The sequence below is a fragment of the Pelodiscus sinensis genome, chromosome 2 (genome assembly GCF_049634645.1).
Source record: "Pelodiscus sinensis isolate JC-2024 chromosome 2, ASM4963464v1, whole genome shotgun sequence".
Taxonomy (NCBI): Eukaryota; Metazoa; Chordata; order Testudines; family Trionychidae; genus Pelodiscus; species Pelodiscus sinensis.
Genome location: NC_134712.1, coordinates 9,601,406 through 9,620,150, shown reverse-complemented (window position 1 = coordinate 9,620,150; position 18,745 = coordinate 9,601,406). Strand labels below are relative to the sequence as shown.

General features: G+C 44.5%; 1 protein-coding gene across 10 annotated transcripts in view; it reads right to left on the bottom strand.

The window, feature by feature from the left end:
* FAM135B (family with sequence similarity 135 member B) overlaps nucleotides 1-18,745 on the bottom strand; it is a 388,356-nt gene that overhangs the window by 228,418 nt on the left and 141,193 nt on the right. Inside the window, exon 1 of one of the 10 annotated variants that reach the window (XM_075920077.1) lies at nucleotides 3,848-3,901. The exons of the other annotated variants lie outside the window; for them this stretch is intronic. The gene's annotated coding sequence lies outside the window, so the exon portion shown is untranslated. Of the gene's footprint in view, nucleotides 1-3,847; nucleotides 3,902-18,745 lie in introns of those variants that run through there. 10 annotated transcript variants of the gene reach the window in all.

The following is an 18,745-nucleotide window of genomic DNA, read 5'->3' as shown; positions in this document are numbered from 1 at the left end:
TGCACCATTTGCTCATTGTGGATGGGGCTATGAGTTTGTCACAGAATCTTTGACTTCTGGAGACTTGAACCCTCAGTGGCTGGGGGCTGGAGAGTCGGCCGCCACCTATAGGGGCTGGGAACTGCGGGGCCTCGGGAGCTGTCGGCCACTGCGGGTGCTGTGTGTGCCCCGAAAGCTTGAAGTCATCCCATGTGGCAGGTTCTCGCAGAGCATGGAGCCACAGACTGTGGGGGGACCCTGCAGCTCGAAGCTGGGCCCCCAAGGATGAGGTGGGGAGCCACAACGCCCCATTTTGTCATGCACATTTTTAGTAAAAGTCATGGGGAGCCAAGAAACAATGAATGGATGCCTGTGACCTCGACTAAAAACGTGTGTCACAAAGTCTTAGCTTTAATTGTGGGCCTCCTCATTCCCACCAGAGCCACACGTGAAAGGGACTCTATGCACAGACCTGCCGCTGTCTCTGCAGTGGCATCCCTTCCTCCCGCACACCATGAGCAAGGGGATTCCAAGAGAAGTCAGGCCAGAGACAGAGCAGAGAGCCAGGATGGGGATAGCCATCCCCCTTCCCTAGGTCCTACAAAGGCTCAGGCAGGAAGGTATTCAACAGGCTGCATTATCCTTCCGCTCTCTCCCCTCCCCCCAAAACCCTTCTCCACTGCAGGGATTCCACCATAAAGGTGGGGGCTTTGGGGGCATACTCCCCCCTTAAATGTGGGGGCCGCAACTGTAGCCTCCCATGACTGACTACTGCAACAGATAGGACCAGCAACATTTACCCAATGCATCCGAAACTCCTTAGTAGAATTTTCTTCTGCCTTACGCTCATGCTGCTCCCTCTCCCTGCTCCCCCCACCAGGAATGTTGCTAGTCCACAGTTTCCAACAAAGTCGGATGAGCAAGATGTTTTTTTCAGAACCTTCTGCGTCAAATCTCTGCTTCCCCGACAAGAGATATAGCAGCATGGCATATTGTTTGCCACAAGGAGGAGAACCTAGTTTTTATGAAGCTGGGGATGCATTTCATTAGCATTCTCTGTTTCTGTAATATGCTACATTTCAGTGCCCAAGTATTTTGGGGGTTTTGCAACCATTTCCGATTCAGAGCCACCAGTCTTTTAATTGATTATCTCAACCGATGGCAGCATTTCTAGTTCACCTGCTAGCACTTGTGCTCTTTGTGAATGGTTCATTATTTTATACAGCAACACAAACACCCACACACCCCTGCTAATTACCATCATCAGATAAACAAGGCTGCATACCCAAAGAATTACTGATTATCACTGTCACCATGGGGGAGCCAACAAACAACAACAACAGCCAAGCACCAACTCAGCCATAGCCAAAGGACATGGGGAAAATATATCCTTCTGGAGACAGGGGAACGTTAAAGATTCAGAACTTCAACAGGCTCAGAATTTGGATTCCTTCTACATCCTTCCCCACAATTCTATGTGCCAAATCAAAAAACGACCGGTAGTCTGTTATTACTTCTGGTACCTTTGAGGATGAACTACTTACCCCATTATTGTACCACCAGATAAAGCCACTTCCCAGCGTCATGTCCGCATATGGCTTCATTTACAGCAGCCACTGAAGCTTTGCTTTACAGAGACAGCACGCTAATCAAAATGGCTCCTGCTAACCATCCTGATGGTTTACCAACCACAGAGTGTAAACTCAGTGAATGAAGGGAATAGAACCAATGCCATGTGACCTAACTAACCAATCACAGCCAAAAGCCTGGCTCAGAATTTGAGGGAGCAAGTTGAAAAATTGACATTGTTCCACCATGAGTCTGATGGCTTACAATAAAGTAAAAAATATCCAAAAATAGCACTTTCATGATATTGCTCCAGTTTCACTAGCACTTTGCAAGCTCCAGAACGGACAACTTATATTTCACCTCTCTGTCATCGTGTACCTTCACCCAACACAGCAGATGTACTAAATAATCATGTAGGCTGCCCATTCAAGAACAGACCATCCAATCCATACTGCAGAGGAAATCAAAGTGGAGAGAGATTATCATTACCCCAGTTGCTGTACAGACAGGAGTCTGGGGTTAAACATCCCTAACTCTGGCAGGAAGTAATTTGTGCACAATGGCGACAAACAGTGAAGATCTCGGTTTTAGATTCGTTCTGAAAGACAGTGCCTTTAAGTAGCACAATAGCTCAGCCCACCAAGCTGAGGCATTGGGTTCATAACTAGGTCAGTCAGAAGGTAGATCTCCAGAATTATCCGTACCATTTCCTGTAGTAATTGGATGCTTGGTGGAAGAGTCTCCTCCAAAATACAGATGCAGTACAGCCCGTCCTAAGGCTTATTCTTACAAGGCCTTGAACTCCTCCTGTGAGGGCACTAAATCCCTCACAGACAGTGCTCGGCATTTCATAGGACTGGACTTTTTGCAGGAGAGAACTGACAGCACGAACAGCATCGGGTGATACAACACGTCAGCCATATCTTAAGCTGACACCCTCCTTCATCCTCCAAGTAATATATGGAGGTAGGTATGAAGATAAACTCAAGAGGATTTGGCTTATCACACTGCTACCAGCCAAAAATAAATACATAACTGCTTCTCTAAAATTCTCCATTGCATGAGGGGCATATTTAACAAAGTGTCTGTTTTGTTCCTGGGGACTTTTTGTTAACACAGAATTGTACCGATGAATCACCTCACAATATCTCACAGCTGGAGGCCTATTATTCTGGAAGACTTTTAAGCTTTATTTTTTAATCAGTGCTTTATAGTCCAATCACCAGCAGGGACCAGCACTCCAGGAGATGATGCAATGCTACATCAAAACATAACTTTAAATCCTGTGACGACATCCTCCTCGTTCGGACCTACTTTAACCCATATTGTCACGGGTTCACCAAAGTTATGACATTGCAGCGGATTAGACAGCAGTATCATTTAACCTGCAGAACCTCTATTGTAAGGGGGTTCACTAACCTAAGAACAGCCATGCTGGGTCAGAACAAAGGTCCACCTGGCCCAGGGTCCTATCTGCCAACAGCAGCTAATGCCAGGTGCTCCAGAGGGATCCATCCCTTGTCGTTCATTTCCAGGTTCTGGGAAACAGAGGCTAGGGACACCACCTATGCCCACCCTGATAACAGTTACTGATGGACCCACTTTCAGAGCCCACTCTGAGTTTGAGAGGCTGGCAGATAAGAAATGAAATCAACCGTGTGTCAGGGGCAACAGGAAAACCAGCTCATGAAGTACAGAACTCCACAGTGCTAAAATTGCCAAGTCACTGTTCAGGGATGAGCACACTTTAAGGCCTACTTTTTTCCCTGTCAACTACAGGCATCCTCTCAGACTGCAGATGAAATGATAACGTTTGGCCGCCAACCTATCCACGTGCAGATGCCAGTCAGATAGACAGTGGTTACCGTTTTCACTTGCAAAACAAGAACACAGGGTAAACCGATCAAAGGGCCACATTTTCACAGGAATTTCAGCACCTGTGATGGGTGCACAAGCCCCGCTCTAGAAAGGAAGAGGCGAATGAGCTACTGTGCATCCTGCCCCATTTCAACTGCACAGCTTGACCGGGGTAGAGGTGGAGCTTAGAAAGGGCAGCAGAATAGCTCAGTGCCAGCCTGTTGGAGGTGAGCTGACCTGTAATTTGGACTCCCGGAGAGGAGCTCCACAGGAACCCCTGTTGCCTGAGGCCATCCTGACCAGGCCATCTTAATGAAGGAGACAAAATACATGCATAGCATGTTATTCAAACCCTAGCATAGCCAAGAGCCATTTCTTCCCAAGAAAGGGCATCTCAATCTGGGGTAAAAGTTTAAAAAAAAGCTGGTTTTCTCCTACTCACCACTATGTTTTATCATCAATTCACAGTGCCCAATACACACAAAGTCCCTATCAAAGCGTTTACAAGCTAAAAAAAAAAAAGAAAAAAAAAAGAGAGAAATCAAGGGGTAAACAAGTACCAATGTCTTAAAATTTTTCATACAAGTAAGCTCAAGATTCTCTGATTTCAATTTCTGATTTCAGCCTCCTTTAACCAATGAGATATTTCTGCAGTTGAATTCTCACACAGCATGAGAACTAACAGGAGGACAGAACAATACCCCGCCAGATGCATGATTTCATCATGATGTAAAGAGTGAATAGGGAAATATTTTGTTCTTTTGAATTAGAATAGATATCACCACAAAACAGACTTAGATAGGGAACCTGATTTATTTACAGACCTCTGGCATAAAAATATACTGTTGAGCTTCTTTAGCTTCCTCTGATTGCAGACACAGAAAACATCAAGATTATTCTTGAATATACAACTTAGACTGGATTAAAAAAACAGCAACAACAAAAGTCTAAGGTGAAGAGCATTCAAGGAACAACGTAATATGCAACGGAATGGGAAGAAGATGCCACAAATCAATGAGAATATGAAGCCCAGATCTTACTAACACAGACACACATATTTAGCTTTATGCTCATGACAAGTCCCATTGTCTTCAGTGGCTGGCTACTCATATGCTTAAAGTTCAGCACATGAAGAAGTGTTTGCAAGACTGTGTATGAAACTGATAAAATTGCTTAAAAATACTAGAAACACTTCCCTGATATAATCACCACTCATGCCAAACTTTGCAACTGTGTGATGAATGGCTTACGTGGCAGTTTTTGGAATGAGACACACAAACGAGAGGTAACAATTTGTTTGATAAATGTCGCCTCTTTTTCTGCTTGCAAGTTCTCTGAAAACAGATCATGGGTTTCTAAAAACAAACAAAAAAAGAAAATATTTGCCAAACTCATTCAGCATTGTACACTTGGATTTTTCCTTTGTTCTAAAAGCTCTGTCATTTGGCACTTAATTAACTGGAAATTAACTAGCATTTCTGCTATCTCCCAATGCAAATCTTTAGTCTAGTAACCGGGACTAGTACACTGCCCAGCACATTATGCAAAAGAGACAGGAGACAAGTAAGCACACAGATATCAGGGATTTAGTCAAAGAAGCAGCTTCCAGGGTGTCATAGGGTATTACTGATTCAGCCCAATTTCTTACACCTTCTAGTTCTACGGTGATAACTGGGCCAGCAATGCCCCTCCACCATGTATATTGGCCAAACCAAACAGGCTCTACAACAAAGTATAAATGGATGTATATCAGAACATCAGAATGTTAACACACATAAACCCAGTAGGGGAACATTTTAACTCACCTGGACACTCAATCATGGATTTAAAAGTAGCCATTGTTCTATAGAGGAATTTCACTAACCAATTACAGAGAGCGGCGAGGAGTCCTGTGGCACCTTATAGACTAACTGAAGTGTAGGAGCATAAGCTTTCGTGGGTCTTTGCCCATGAAAGCTTATGCTCCTACACTTCAGTTAGTCTATAAGGTGCCACAGGACTCCTCGCCGCGTTTGCAGATTCAGACTAACACGGCTACTACCCCTCTGATACAATGACAGAGAGAGACTGCAGAACTGGAATTCTTGTACAAGTTTGACCGTTACCCTGGGCTGGAATAAAGACATTAACAGGTTGGCGCACTACACACAAGGTCAAAATAAGAATATGCTCAACCCCAGGGTTTGTTCCTAGAGAGATGAGCTCATTGATTTTATGTTTGCAATTCTGTACACATGACAATGCGCTCTCTGCTCACAGAAGACAAGAAAGCATCTGACATATATGAAAAATAGGTTCAGTTAAACAGATCATGTCCAAAATGTTAAAACCTGTTAATAATTTTGAGAAATTCAAGGAAGTTTGATGCTCTATTTGCCCCCTGAAGTTCTGATTCACAGCCAAAGCTGCAGAACCTCTGCTTTAGAGGGTACATCTAGACTACAGGCTTTTGTTGACAAAAGTTGTTGACAGATACTGTCAACAAAGCTTCTGTTGACAAAGAGCATCTAGACTATATCCAGTTCTGTCGACAAAGCAAGGCACTTTGTCAACATGATAGTCTAGACGCAAAAGACAGTGTGGATGCAATAACGCCTTCTATCGACAGAACTCTGTTGACAAAAGGCGTTATTCCTCATAGAATGAGGTTTACAGCCGCTGACAAAACTGCTGAGTTCTGTCGGTGTTATGTCGACAGAACTTAGCGGCAGTGTAGATGCAGGTATAGTTTTGTCGACAAAAGTCCACTTTTGTCGACAAAACCCTGTAGTCTAGACACACCCAGAAAGTCTGCACATGCTACTCATCCATGTGGGCACAAATGATACTGCCAGGTGTGACACAGAGCAGATCAAGCGTGATTACAGGGATTTGGGAGTAAAGGTGAGGGAGTTTGGGGCGCAGGTGGTATTTTCTTCGATCCTTCCTGTCAAAGGTAGGGGCCCGGGCAGAGAGAGGTGCATCCTGGAGGTGAATGCCTGGCTGCGAGGATGGTGTCACCAGGAGGGCTTCGGCTTCTTTGACCACGGGGTGCTCTTCCAGGAAGGACTGCTTGGCAGAGATGGAGTTCACCTTTCCAGGAGCGGGAAGGCCTTGTTTGGACACAGACTGGCTAACCTTGTGAGGAGGGCTTTAAACTAGGTTTGACAGGGACAGGTGAGCAAAGCCCACAGGTAAGTGCTGAATGTGCGGGACTGGGAGATGGGTTGGAAATGGGGGGAACTACGGACTATAATAGCAAGGAGAAAGGAGAGTCAGGGCACAACAGGGAGGCAAGATCAAATCAGTATCTTAGATGCCTATGTACAAATGCAAGAAGTATGGGTAATAAGCAGGAAGAACTGGAATTCCTAACAAATAAATAAACTATGACATCATTGATATTACAGAAACCTGGTGGGATGGGACGCATGATTGGAATGCTGGTATGGAAGGGTACGGCTTGCTCAGGAAGGACAGACAGGGAAAAAAGGGAGGAGGGGTTGCCTTGTATATTAAAAATGTACGCACTTGGACTGAAGTGGAGATGAACGTAGGAGATAGCTGTGTAGAGAGTCTCTGGGTTAAGCTAAAAGGGGTAAAAAATGAGGGTGATGTCATGCTAGGAGTCTACTACAGACCACCTAGCCAGGTGGAAGAGGTGGATGAGGCCTTTTTTAAACAATTAACAATACTATCCAAAGCCCAAGATTTGGTGGTGATGGGGGACTTCAACTATCCAGACATATGTTGGGAAACTAACACAGCGGGGCACAGGCTATCCAATAAGTTTCTGGACTGCATTGGAGACAACTTTCTGTTTCAGAAGGTTGAAAAAGCTACCAGAGGAGAAGCTGTTCTGGATTTGATTTTAACAAATAGGGAAGAACTAGTTGAGAACTTGAAAGTGGAAGACAGTATGGGGGACAGTGATCATGAAATAATAGAGTTCATGATCTTAAGGAAAGGTAGAAGGGAGACCAGCACAATTGAGGTAATGGATTTCAGGAAGGTAGATTTTGATAAGCTCAGAGAACTTGTAGGTAAGGTCCCATGGGAAGCAAGACTGAAGGGAAAAACAACTGAGGAGAGTTGGAAGTATTTCAAAGGGACGTTGTTAAGGGCCCAAAAGCAAACAATTCCGCTGTATAGAAAAGATAGAAAATACGGCAAAAGACCAGCATGGCTTAACAAGGAGATCTTGCATGATCTCAAAATAAAAAAGGAGTCCTATAAAAAATGGAAACTAGGACAAATAACAAAGGATGAATATAGGCAAGCAACACGGGAATGCAGGGGCAAGATTAGAAAGGCAAAGGCACAAAATGAGATCAAACTAGCTACAGGCATAAAGGGAAACAAGAAGACCTTTTATAAATACATTAGAAGCAAGAGGAAGACCAAGGACAGGGTAGGCCCACTGCTCAGTGAGGAGGGAGAAGCAGTAACAGGAAACTTGGAAATGGCGGAGATGCTCAATGACTTCTTTGTTTCGGTCTTCACCGAGAAGTCTGGAGGTGTGCCTAACGTAGTGAATACAAGCAGAGAGAGGGTAAATTTAGAAGATAGGATACACAAAGAACAAGTTAAAAATCACTTAGGAAAGTTAGATGTCAGCAAGTCACCAGGTCCTGATGAAATGCATCCCAGCATACTCAAGGAGCTGATAGAGGAGGTATCTGAGCCTTTAGCTATGATCTTTGAAAAATCATGGAAGACAGGGGAGATTCCAGAAGACTGGAAAAGGGCAAATATTGTGCCCATCTATAAAAAGGGGAATAAGAACAACCCAGGAAACTACAGACCGGTCAGTTTAACGTCTGTCCCAGGGAAGATAATGAAGCAGGTAATTAAGGAAATCATATGCAAACACTTGGAAGGTAATGAAGTGATAGGGAATAGCCAGCATGGGTTTGTGAAGAACAAATCATGCCAAACTAATCTGATAGCTTTCTTTGATAGGATAACGAGCCTTGTGGATAAGGGAGAAGCGGTGGATGTCATATACCTAGACTTTAGTAAGGCATTTGATACGGTCTCGCATGATATTCTTATTGATAAACTAGGCAAATATAACTTAGATAGGGCCACGATAAGGTGGGTGCATAATTGGCTGGATAACCGTAGTCAGAGAGTTGTTGTTAACGGTGCTAAATCCTGCTGGAAAGGGATAACAAGTGGAGTTCCACAAGGGTCTGTTTTGGGACCCGTACTGTTCAATATCTTCATCAATGATGTAGATATTGGGATAGAGAGTACGCTTATTAAGTTTGCAGATCATACCAAACTGGGTGGGGTTGCAACTTCTTTGGAGGATAGGGACATAATTCAAAATGACCTTAGCAAGTTAGAGAAATGGTCAGAGGTAAACAGGATGAGGTTTAATAAAGAGAAAGGCAAAGTGCTCCACTTAGGAAGGAACAATCAGTTCCATACATACAAGATGGGAAGCGACTGTCTAGGAAGGAGCATGGCGGAAAGGGATCTAGGGGTCATAGTGGACCACAAGTTGAATATGAGTCAACAGTGTGATGCTGCTGCAAAAAAAGCAAATATGATTCTAGGTTGTATCAACAGGTGTGTTGTAAGCAAAACTCGTGAAGTCATTCTGCCGCTCTACTCTGCACTAGTTAGGCCTCAGCTGGAGTACTGTGTCCAGTTCTGGGCGCCACATTTCAAGAAAGATGTGGAGAAATTGGAAAGGGTACAGAGAAGAGCGACAAGAATGATTAAAGGTTTAGAGAACATGACCTATGAAGCCAGGCTTCATGAACTAGGCTTGTTTAGTTTGGAAAAAAGAAGATTAAGGGGGGACATGATAGCGGTTTTCAAATATCTAAAAGGGTGTCACAAGGAGGAAGGCGAAAATTTGTTCCTCTTGGTTTCTGAGGACAGGACAAGGAGTAATGGGCTTAAAGTGCAGCAAGGGAGGTTTAGATTGGACATTAGGAAAAAATTCCTAACTGTCAGGGTGGTCAAATATTGGAATAAATTGCCAAGGGAGGTGGTGGAATCTCCCTCTCTGGAGATATTTAAGAACAAGTTAGATAGACATCTGTCAGGGATGGTGTAGACAGAACTTGGTCCTGCCTTGAGGGCAGGGGGCGGGACTCGATGACCTCTTGAGGTCCCTTCCAGTCCTATGATTCTATGATTCTATGTGCTTGGCACTGTCAAAGCTGCACATGCAAAGTAATACAAACAAATTATAAAATATGCACTTATGAATGTGTCATATTGAAGGTGTTTACGGCTGAAACTAAGCAAGGAACATTAACTACCAACCAGCAGAAAAGCTTGAACAACCCAAAACCTTGCACATTTAGATGAGCTAGAGATTCAACTGACGGCTATTAACAAAGCTTCATGACGATCAATAGAGCTCTGTCCATTTACACTAGTTAAGAATCTACCCCAGTGTATCTTTAAAATACTTTATATTTCTCAGTGTTTGCAGAAACAGCAGTGCATTGTACAAGACAAAAATATTCCCCGACATACTGCTGGATTAGAAACTGGATTTCATTTAGCACAGCATCAAACTGAAAACCATTTGAGTTGAAAATTATTATTATTAATCTTTTCAGCTCAATGCAACTTTTAAATTGTGCAGTGGCACAGACAGTATACTCTCTTTGTATAAAATCATTTATGTAATATTATCCTCAGGAGATAACATCAAACATTCATCCATAATCCTATAGGCATTTTTTCCAAAGAAAAGAGCTACCACGTGGTTCAACATATACATTGTAAACTCTTCTAGGGCAGGGGCTGTGTTTTTGGTTCTGTGTTTATACAGTGGTTGGCACAATGGGATCCTGCTCTATAACTGGGAATCCTAGGTTTTACTGTAATACAAATAAATAATAATCCTCTAATGTTTACCAAAGCTACTTTTCAACTGGATTTTATTATGCATGGGGAAATGCTTACTGCATAACAGTTTCAAAAGCTCTAGGTAAGCTAGGGTCCTGAAACCCTAGGCAGTCAGGCAGATTTGGCAGCTATCTATTTCTAATTTTAACAGAATAAATCTTGTGATCAGACACACTTCATTCTAAGATTTTACCATTTCTCAGGTCTAGTTTGTTATTCTGGACAATGGTAACCCATTCACAGTTGGCTCAAACTGAGAGAAGCTTGCTCAAATGTTTCACCTTGTCCTTTTAGAACCACTTCACTCAAAGAAATAAATCTACCCTGATTTTTCACAAATTACATCTGATCTCCTTAGCAAGTTTTTCTGGGACGTTGTAGAGGTTTGAAGTCCAAGATTCCTCTGCCTAGACCCCTGCCCCACGTCACAGCACTCTCCTTTACCCAAACTCCCTCTCAGATGCCTCACCCCCTCCTACATCCCAGTCCCCAATCTCAAGTTCCCTTCTGCACCCAAGCCCCATCTCAAACTACACACCTCCTCCAAAGAAGTGTGACCTTTGACTACTTGCCAAGATCTTGGAGTGCCCCCCCCCCCCCTAAAAAATTTTGCCCATCCCTGGCCGAGACCTTTGGGTAGTCTTTTATAGCTATACATCCTGAGTGTAAATGAGACAGAGTAAAATATTTTCAAACACCCCGTCATTCATTTCTGGGAATTTTTCCTAGCTTTTTTTGGCTCATCCTATCTGCAAAGTGACTTGGCTCTCTCCCTTAACTTTGCAGTTGTGCTGTGGGAAGAGGCAGTGTGACAATGCAAGGATACACAAGGGGCATTTTATGGGTTGTACAGATTGAAACTTTCTAAACTGGTCCAGCATGGATGCTGCAGGGCTAGCAGGGCAGTGGGGCCACACACCACGCAGCAGTAGGGCTGCCCCGCGGGACTGGGAGACCTGGCACAAGGCTGGTCAGTGGGGCCTGGAGTTGCAGTGCATGGTGGCTGGCCAGCGGGGCCTGGAGCCATGGCAGCCCAGCAGGCAGCAGGGTGAGAGCCAGCCAGTGGACTGGTTCAGGGCTAGGGATGTTGGTAGCAGTGGGACCAGAGACGGCCTCCCCTGGTCCACTAAAATCCCTCATCCGGGACTGGTCAGATCCTGCAGGTGCTGAACAAGGAAGGTCCAACTTGTATAAAGACTTGCTGCAGACTGCACTGCTACAGTTATGGGATTGAGGTAGAGGTAAGAGGTGGCTCGGAGACTGAGGAAATGCAGAGGACCAGGAGTCCATAAGGGTATATGGCAGGGAGGGGCATGGAACCTGCTATCAATCAACCTTCCTCCATTGGTATCACATCACCCAACTTAGTGAGGCTTTGTTCACACACACAAGTTGCACTGGCTTAACTCAATTCAGTTTTTAAATGGATGTTGTTCAACCCGTACAATCACCTGCTTGCACCCTTTAATTGTTTATTTCTAAACTTCCCATGGTAGATGTTTTGTTTCCAAGGTATAGAGTTCTGGGAAATAAAACTATTATTTCCTGCAAGGAAAGGAGCGGCTGTCTGTGGAAAATATCACTGGAAATTCCAACATTAAAACACTTTCATTACACGCCCTTGTTTGGGAACAGTATATTGCATGCGGGTCACCCTACTCAGACCCCATCCATAATTTCTGGCGCACCCTGAACTCCCACTGACGTCACTGGGCATTGAGGGTGCATAAAGAAATGTGTGATCATGCCCCTCTGCCTGGGACACTTGACTTCTTTGAGAGCTCAACACCCTTGAAAAATCAACAGCCAGGTTCTCAAAGGGTCTGGCTTGCCCATGCTGTGGAAGCTTCATGCGCATGTTAACAGGTGGCCAGGGAGTAGAGGAGATTATAGATAGAACAGCTGTTAAATCCACAGCAGCTTTAACACATGAAAAAAAATGTATGAGCAGCGTAAACACCCGGAAGGGGAAAACAAATTGAAGGAGGTTAAAGCGACTCGGACTTTTCAGTTTAGAAAAGAGGAGACTGAGGGGGGATATGATAGAGGTCTATAAAATCATGAGTGGTGTGGAGAGGGCCGATAAAGAAAAGTTATTTATTAGTTCCCTAAATAGAAGAACTAGAGGACACCAAATTAAATTAATGGGTAGCAGGTTTAAAATGAATAAAAGAAAGTTCTTCTTCACACAGCGTGTAGTCAACCTGTGGAACTCCTTGCCAGAGGAGGCTATGAAGGCTAGGACTATAATAGAGTTTAAAGAGAAGCTAGATAATTTCATGGAGGTTAGGTCCATAAAAGGCTATTAGCCAGGGGATAAAATGGTGGCCTTGACCTCTGTTTTTCAGAGGCTGGAGAGAGATGGCAGGAGACAAATTGCTTGATCATTGTCTTCGGTCCACCCTCTCTGGGGCACCCGGTGCTGGCCACTGTCGGTAGACAGAATGCTGGGCTAGAAGGACCTTTGGTCTGACCCAGTACGGCCGTTCTTATGTTCTTATGTAAGGAGCTCCAAAAGGCAGATCTAAATACTTCGAGAACCCGAGCAGGGGATTGTGGGATGCTGCTGAGGAGGACTCAGGTATAACTGACAAAAGGTGGATATTGCAAGCAAAAGGCAGGAATAAATGGTCAGTTTAATGAATAGGAGAGAGATAAATAGCAGTGTTCCCCAGAGATCTGTACCAGGACCAGTCCTACTCAACATATTCATAAATCATCTTGGAAAGGAGTAAACACTTGAGGAGGCAAAATATGCAGATGATACACATTTATTCAAGATAGGTAAGTGAAGAAAACTGAAAAGAATTATAGAAGTATCTCACAAAACTGGATAATTGGGAAACAAAACAGCAGATGAAATTGAATGTTGATGCATGTAAAGCCATGCTCATTGGAAAAAAAAATTAAATCCCAACTATGGAAATAAAACAATGGGATCTAAATTAGCTGTTGTCACTCAAGAAAGAGTTCTCGGAGTCATTGTAGCTTTTTCTCTGAAAACATCTCTATATATCTCCATTGCATAGCCATACCTTGTGTCCTTCGTGCAGTTCTGGTCATCCCAGCACAAAAAATAAGGATATGAGAATTGGTAAAGGTTCAGAGAAGGGCAACAAAAATGATTAGGAGCATGGAACAGCTTCCGTATGGGGAGAGATTTAAAAAACTGAGATTTTTAGCTGGGAAAAGACACCACAAAGCAGAGATGTGACACAGAGCTATACAAGCATGAACGGTGCGGAAAATGTGAATAAAGTAACATAAAAAACAGGTCACACCGGGTCACCCAAGGAAATTAACAGGCAGCACGTTTAAAACAAATACAGGATGCACAATTAGTATGAGAAATACATTCCCAGGGGATACTATAAAGGCCAAAACTATCACCGTTCAAAACAGAATTAGATACATTCAAGGAAGATAGGTCTGTTAATGGCTATTTGCCAAGATCAGGATGGGCAAACACCGGCCCATAGGGCAGATCCGATATTCCAGGATTAGCCCCTGTTGGGCCCCCACTGCTATATTTACATGCACCTCCACAGGCCATTGCAATGCCTGCCGGTCGCAGCTCGCTGTTCCCAGCCAATGGAGCTGGGGGCCTTGGTGTCCCAGTTCACACTGCTTCCAGCAGGTCACATTGGGCAGGAATGGTGATCAATAGCAAATGGGAGTTGCGATGGACGGTACCTGCGGAGGCGCAGCTAAATATAGCCATGGTGGCCCACCAGGGGCTAACCCTGGTGAACTGCCACCGTTTTATTGCCCACCCCTGGCCAAGATGGTTAGAGATGCAACTGCCTGCTGTGGAGCACTGGTCTGACCCACGATGGCCATTCTTATATGCAGTGGCAGAGCTGTGAAAAGAACCCAAAAGCCAACTCTTTGGCTGGTTCTTCACATGCTGCATCACATTCCTTCTTCTCAAGAGGCAGACCAGACACTTGGGCTGCATCTCCACTATGTCCCTGTGGTGAATACTGTGTACAGATGTGGTCTCCTCACCTCAAAAAAGATATTTTGGCCTTAGAAAGGGTTCAGAAAAGGGCAACTAAAATGATTAGGGGTTTGGAACGGGTCCCATATGAGGAGAGGTTAAAGCAACTGGAACTTTTCAGTTTAGAAAAGAGGAGACTGAGGGGGGATATGATAGAGGTCTATAAAATCATGAGTGGTGTGGAGAGGGCCGATAAAGAGAGTTATATATTAGTTCCCTAAATAGAAGAACTAGAGGATACCAAATGAAATTAATGGGTAGCAGGTTTAAAACTAATAAAAGAAAGTTCTTCTTCACACAGCGTGTAGTCAACCTGTGGAACTCCTTGCCAGAGGAGGCTGTGAAGGCTAGGACTATAATAGAGTTTAAAGAGAAGCTAGATAATTTCATGGAGGTTAGGTCCATAAAAGGCTATTAGCCAGGCGATAAAATGGTGTCCTTGGCCTCTGTTTGTCAGAGGCTGGAGAGAGATGGCAGGAGACAAATCGCTTGATCATTGTCTTCGGTCCATCCTCTCTGGGGCACCTGGTGCTGGCCACTGTCGGTAGACAGGATACTGGGCTAGAAGGACCTTTGGTCTGACCCAGTACGGCCGTTCTTATGTTCTTATGTTCTTACGATAACGTGTAATGTACGCACCGCAACACGCTGCAGTGAACAGCAGGCTGGGATCACTGCAGTGAGCAGCTCCGTGTGCAAGGGAAAGGATCTGACAGAGGAGAAGTAGTAGGGAAATGTTGTCTGCTCCCTGCCAGACTTCCTCTCTTGGGAAGGGAAGGACTTGATTATCTGGGAGCTGGCAGTGTCTTCCAATGCTGTCTCCCCTCTGCCTGGGCCTTTCATCGCCGGCAAGTCTTTTCTTGCCAAGAAAAAAAAATTCCGCCAGTGAAGAGGTGGCAGGATACTACATTTTTAAAAACAGCATGGATGGGCAGAGACGTATATCTTTGTATACACACCCACACCCTTCAGACATGCCATCACTGTTTGCCATGTTATTTATGTTATTTTGCCATGTTATTTTGCCATGTTATTTATCTACACTGTTATTTATACCTGGACCTGGGAAGCGTGAGATTTCAGTGAGACCAAATCTTACTTGTATATGCCAGAAAATGATTAATCCATGAGCTATTTGGGGGATTATCCTCAATATATCAGCATTCCGGTCAGTTAATCCTGGACTGGGGAAAAAGAAAAGCAAACTAGAAGTCAAATCGCACATGCTATAATTATCTGCATGTGCACGTACACCACATTTATTTATTGCCACTTAGCAGGAAATGGAAACACTTCATCTGCCGCTCTCCTTGAACAAAGCAAAGCAAACCCAATATGACAAGTGTTCTGCAGGCAGAGTATAAAAGTGATCATTGAAAGTTTATTACGGAATGCTTGGTGAAGATATTTCCCATGGCAATCTGATAAATACCTTGACTTTTCTGCTCATCAAAGCCATAGACATTTATTGCCTCATTCACGATAATGAATGTTCAGTTATCCTCTGACTCTTCAGACTATATTTAACAAATTGTCTAGTGGAATGTTACCACAGCAGAAAAAGCTGAGTGAGTAGGAAGAGAAGATAAGAACTCCCTTGCTGATTAGGCCACTCGGATCCCCTTGCCAACTATAAGGAGAAAAGCACCTCTGCACCACAGGGCAGCCAGCAGGTATCATTATATAGACACACAGCTTGCTGAAACGATTTTTACAATACCCTGATCAGGTGAGGCTGCAATAGCCCATAGGCCTTCAAACCAAGGATAACAAAAGGAAAACTAATCAGCCTCCCAGAGGCAAATGCGAAATGGAAGTTTGCAACACTCATCCATTTCCAAAAACAGGAGTTTTGTAGCCACAAATATAATGGATCCATTGAAATGACTGCTACAGATCTTCCTGAACAGAGGCAGAAATAATTGACTATTTGTGCACGCTCTCTCAGCTTTAGAGACTCTTCCAGGCATGTGGTATGGGGACTGTATGGCAGCAGAGTAAGATAAAATGATTGAGTTCCAAGGTATGGGGAAGCAAAGCATAGGGCCTAGAAGCAAAGGCCCCTTTTGGGTTGAGGGAGGGGGTCACTGACCACAGAAAAATCAGTTGGCCACACACAAATGAGAAGCCACAAACAAACAAACAAACAAATAAACACCTCACTGACGTGGCTCCCGAGTGAGCAGAAGGGAAAACAAACAAAAAACCCCTCACAGATGTGGCTCTAGTGGAGAAGCAGAAAACAAAAAGAAAGACCCTCACCTCACTCACCGCAAGCTCCAGCCCCGCCGGAGAAAAGGGCACTGAGCCTGGGGCTTTACCAGGAACCAGATTCATTCTTTTGGGGGCCTGGGGCTAGTAGATTTTGTAAGGCCCCGTAGGCTCTGGGGTGCAGCCAAAAATGAGGGGCTCAGTGTGTGGGAGGGGACTGCTGGGGAACGGGCTGAAAGTAAGGTGGTGGGGCCTGGTTGGGAGGGAGGGAGCAGGAGTGGGCTGGGGTGCAGGGTCTGGTTGGGAGAGAGGGAGCAGGAGCGGGTCGGGCTTCCAGAGTCTGGTTGGTAAGGAGGATGCAGGAGTAGGCTGGGTGTAGGAGTGCCAGATCTGGGCAGGAGAGGTGGAGGATTGGGGCACCTACATGGTGCAGCTCCTGGGGGCGCAGGTGGCTCTGTGCCACTCTGTGTTTGCAGGCACCACCCCCACCACTCCCATTAGCGTATATCCTGGCCAGTGGGGGTGCTGTGGGTGGAACCTGAAAGTAAGTGCAGGGACAGAGCTTCACCATGCTGTTTTTCCCAGACACCCTTCCAGCCTCCTGCCAGGTAGATCAGGCTGCATCTGGCCCATGAGACTCGGGGCTGCCCCCAACAAGCAGTGAGGAGAGCCGATGCCAGTGCTGCAGCCTTGCCTCCCTTCATGGTGGGAGCTCCAGTACCAGCTCACGCTGTGTCACTCTGGACCGGATCAAGACAAGCAAGGGTTGCATCCAGCCTGCAGGCCATAGGTTCCTCATCCCTGCCATACGCCTTCAAACCAAGGATAACGAAGAACTCTCCAGTCTCTCTGAGGAAAATGCTAAATGGAAGTTTACAAGGGTCTCCCATTTCCAGAACCAAGAGTTTTGTGAACACAAGTACAATGGATCCATTCAAATGACTGCTACAGATCTTCTTCCTGAACAGAGGCAGAAATAATTGCTCCTTTGTGCTATCTCTCAATTTTAGTGAATCTTTGAGGCATGTGATTAGGGGACTATCTGGCATCAGAGCATGAGAAAATGTTTGAGTTGCATCTAGGGTCCAGAAGCAAATCCCCCAATTGGCAGTATAAAATGGATAATGTGGCCATAGAATTAATTCAGAAAGGCTGTAGGGAAACTAATGGTGTTGCTGGAATGAAGGGGCACTGCCAAATATAAAATCTGGATCAAATAGCGAAACTCTGAGGAATTATTAAGAAAGGGATAGAAAATAAGACCCAGAATATCTTACTGCCCCTGTATAAAACTATGGTACGCCCACATCTTGAATACTGTGCACAGATGTGGTCTCCTCACCTCAAAAAAGATATTTTGGCCTTGGAAAGGGTTCAGAAAAGGGCAACGAAAATGATTAGGAGTTTGGAACGGGTCCCATATGAAGAGAGGTTAAAGAGACTGGGACTTTTCAGTTTAGAAAAGAGGAGACTAAGGGGAGAAATGATAGAGGTATATAAAATCATGAGTGGTGTAGAGAGGGTGAATAAAGAAAAGTTATTTATTAGTTCCCATAATAGAAGAACTAGAGGACACCAAATGAAATTAATGGGCAGCAGGTTTAAAACTAATAAAAGAAAGTTCTTCTTCACACAGCGTGTAGTCAACCTGTGGAACTCCTTGCCAGAGGAGGCTGTGAAGACTAGGACTATAACAGAGTTTAAAGAGAAGCTGGATAATTTCATGGAGGTTAGGTCCATAAAGGCTATTAGCCAGGGGATAGAAATTGTGTCCCTGGCCTCTGTTTGTCAGAGGCTGGAGAAGGATGGCAGGAGACAAATCGCTTGATCATTGTCTTCAGTCAACCCCCTTTGGGGCACCTGGTGCTGGCTACTGTCAGCAGACAGGCTACTGGGCTAGATGGACCTTTGGTCTGACCCAGTACGGCCGTTCTTATGTTCTGCAATACCAAGGATGCTTTCCATTTTGCGAGGAATTTGTGGAGGTGTAAACAAGATGATGATTGGCCCTGCAGTCTTCAAAGGAGAGTAAATACAATGGGTGATCCACATCTATAAACTACTCAGAGGCACAGATCCCTGGAGCTGGGAGGAAATAAAGTTCTCGCCTCCCTGCACTTACAAGCTTTGACCTTTTTTGTTTGTTTGTTTGTGTTTGTTTGTTTGAGAAAACCTGATTCCTTCTTCTTTAGGTGAAAAGTTACAATTATCCACAGAAACCAGACAAGCATTTTCTATTGAAAATCCCATTGAATCAAAACCCCTTATTAT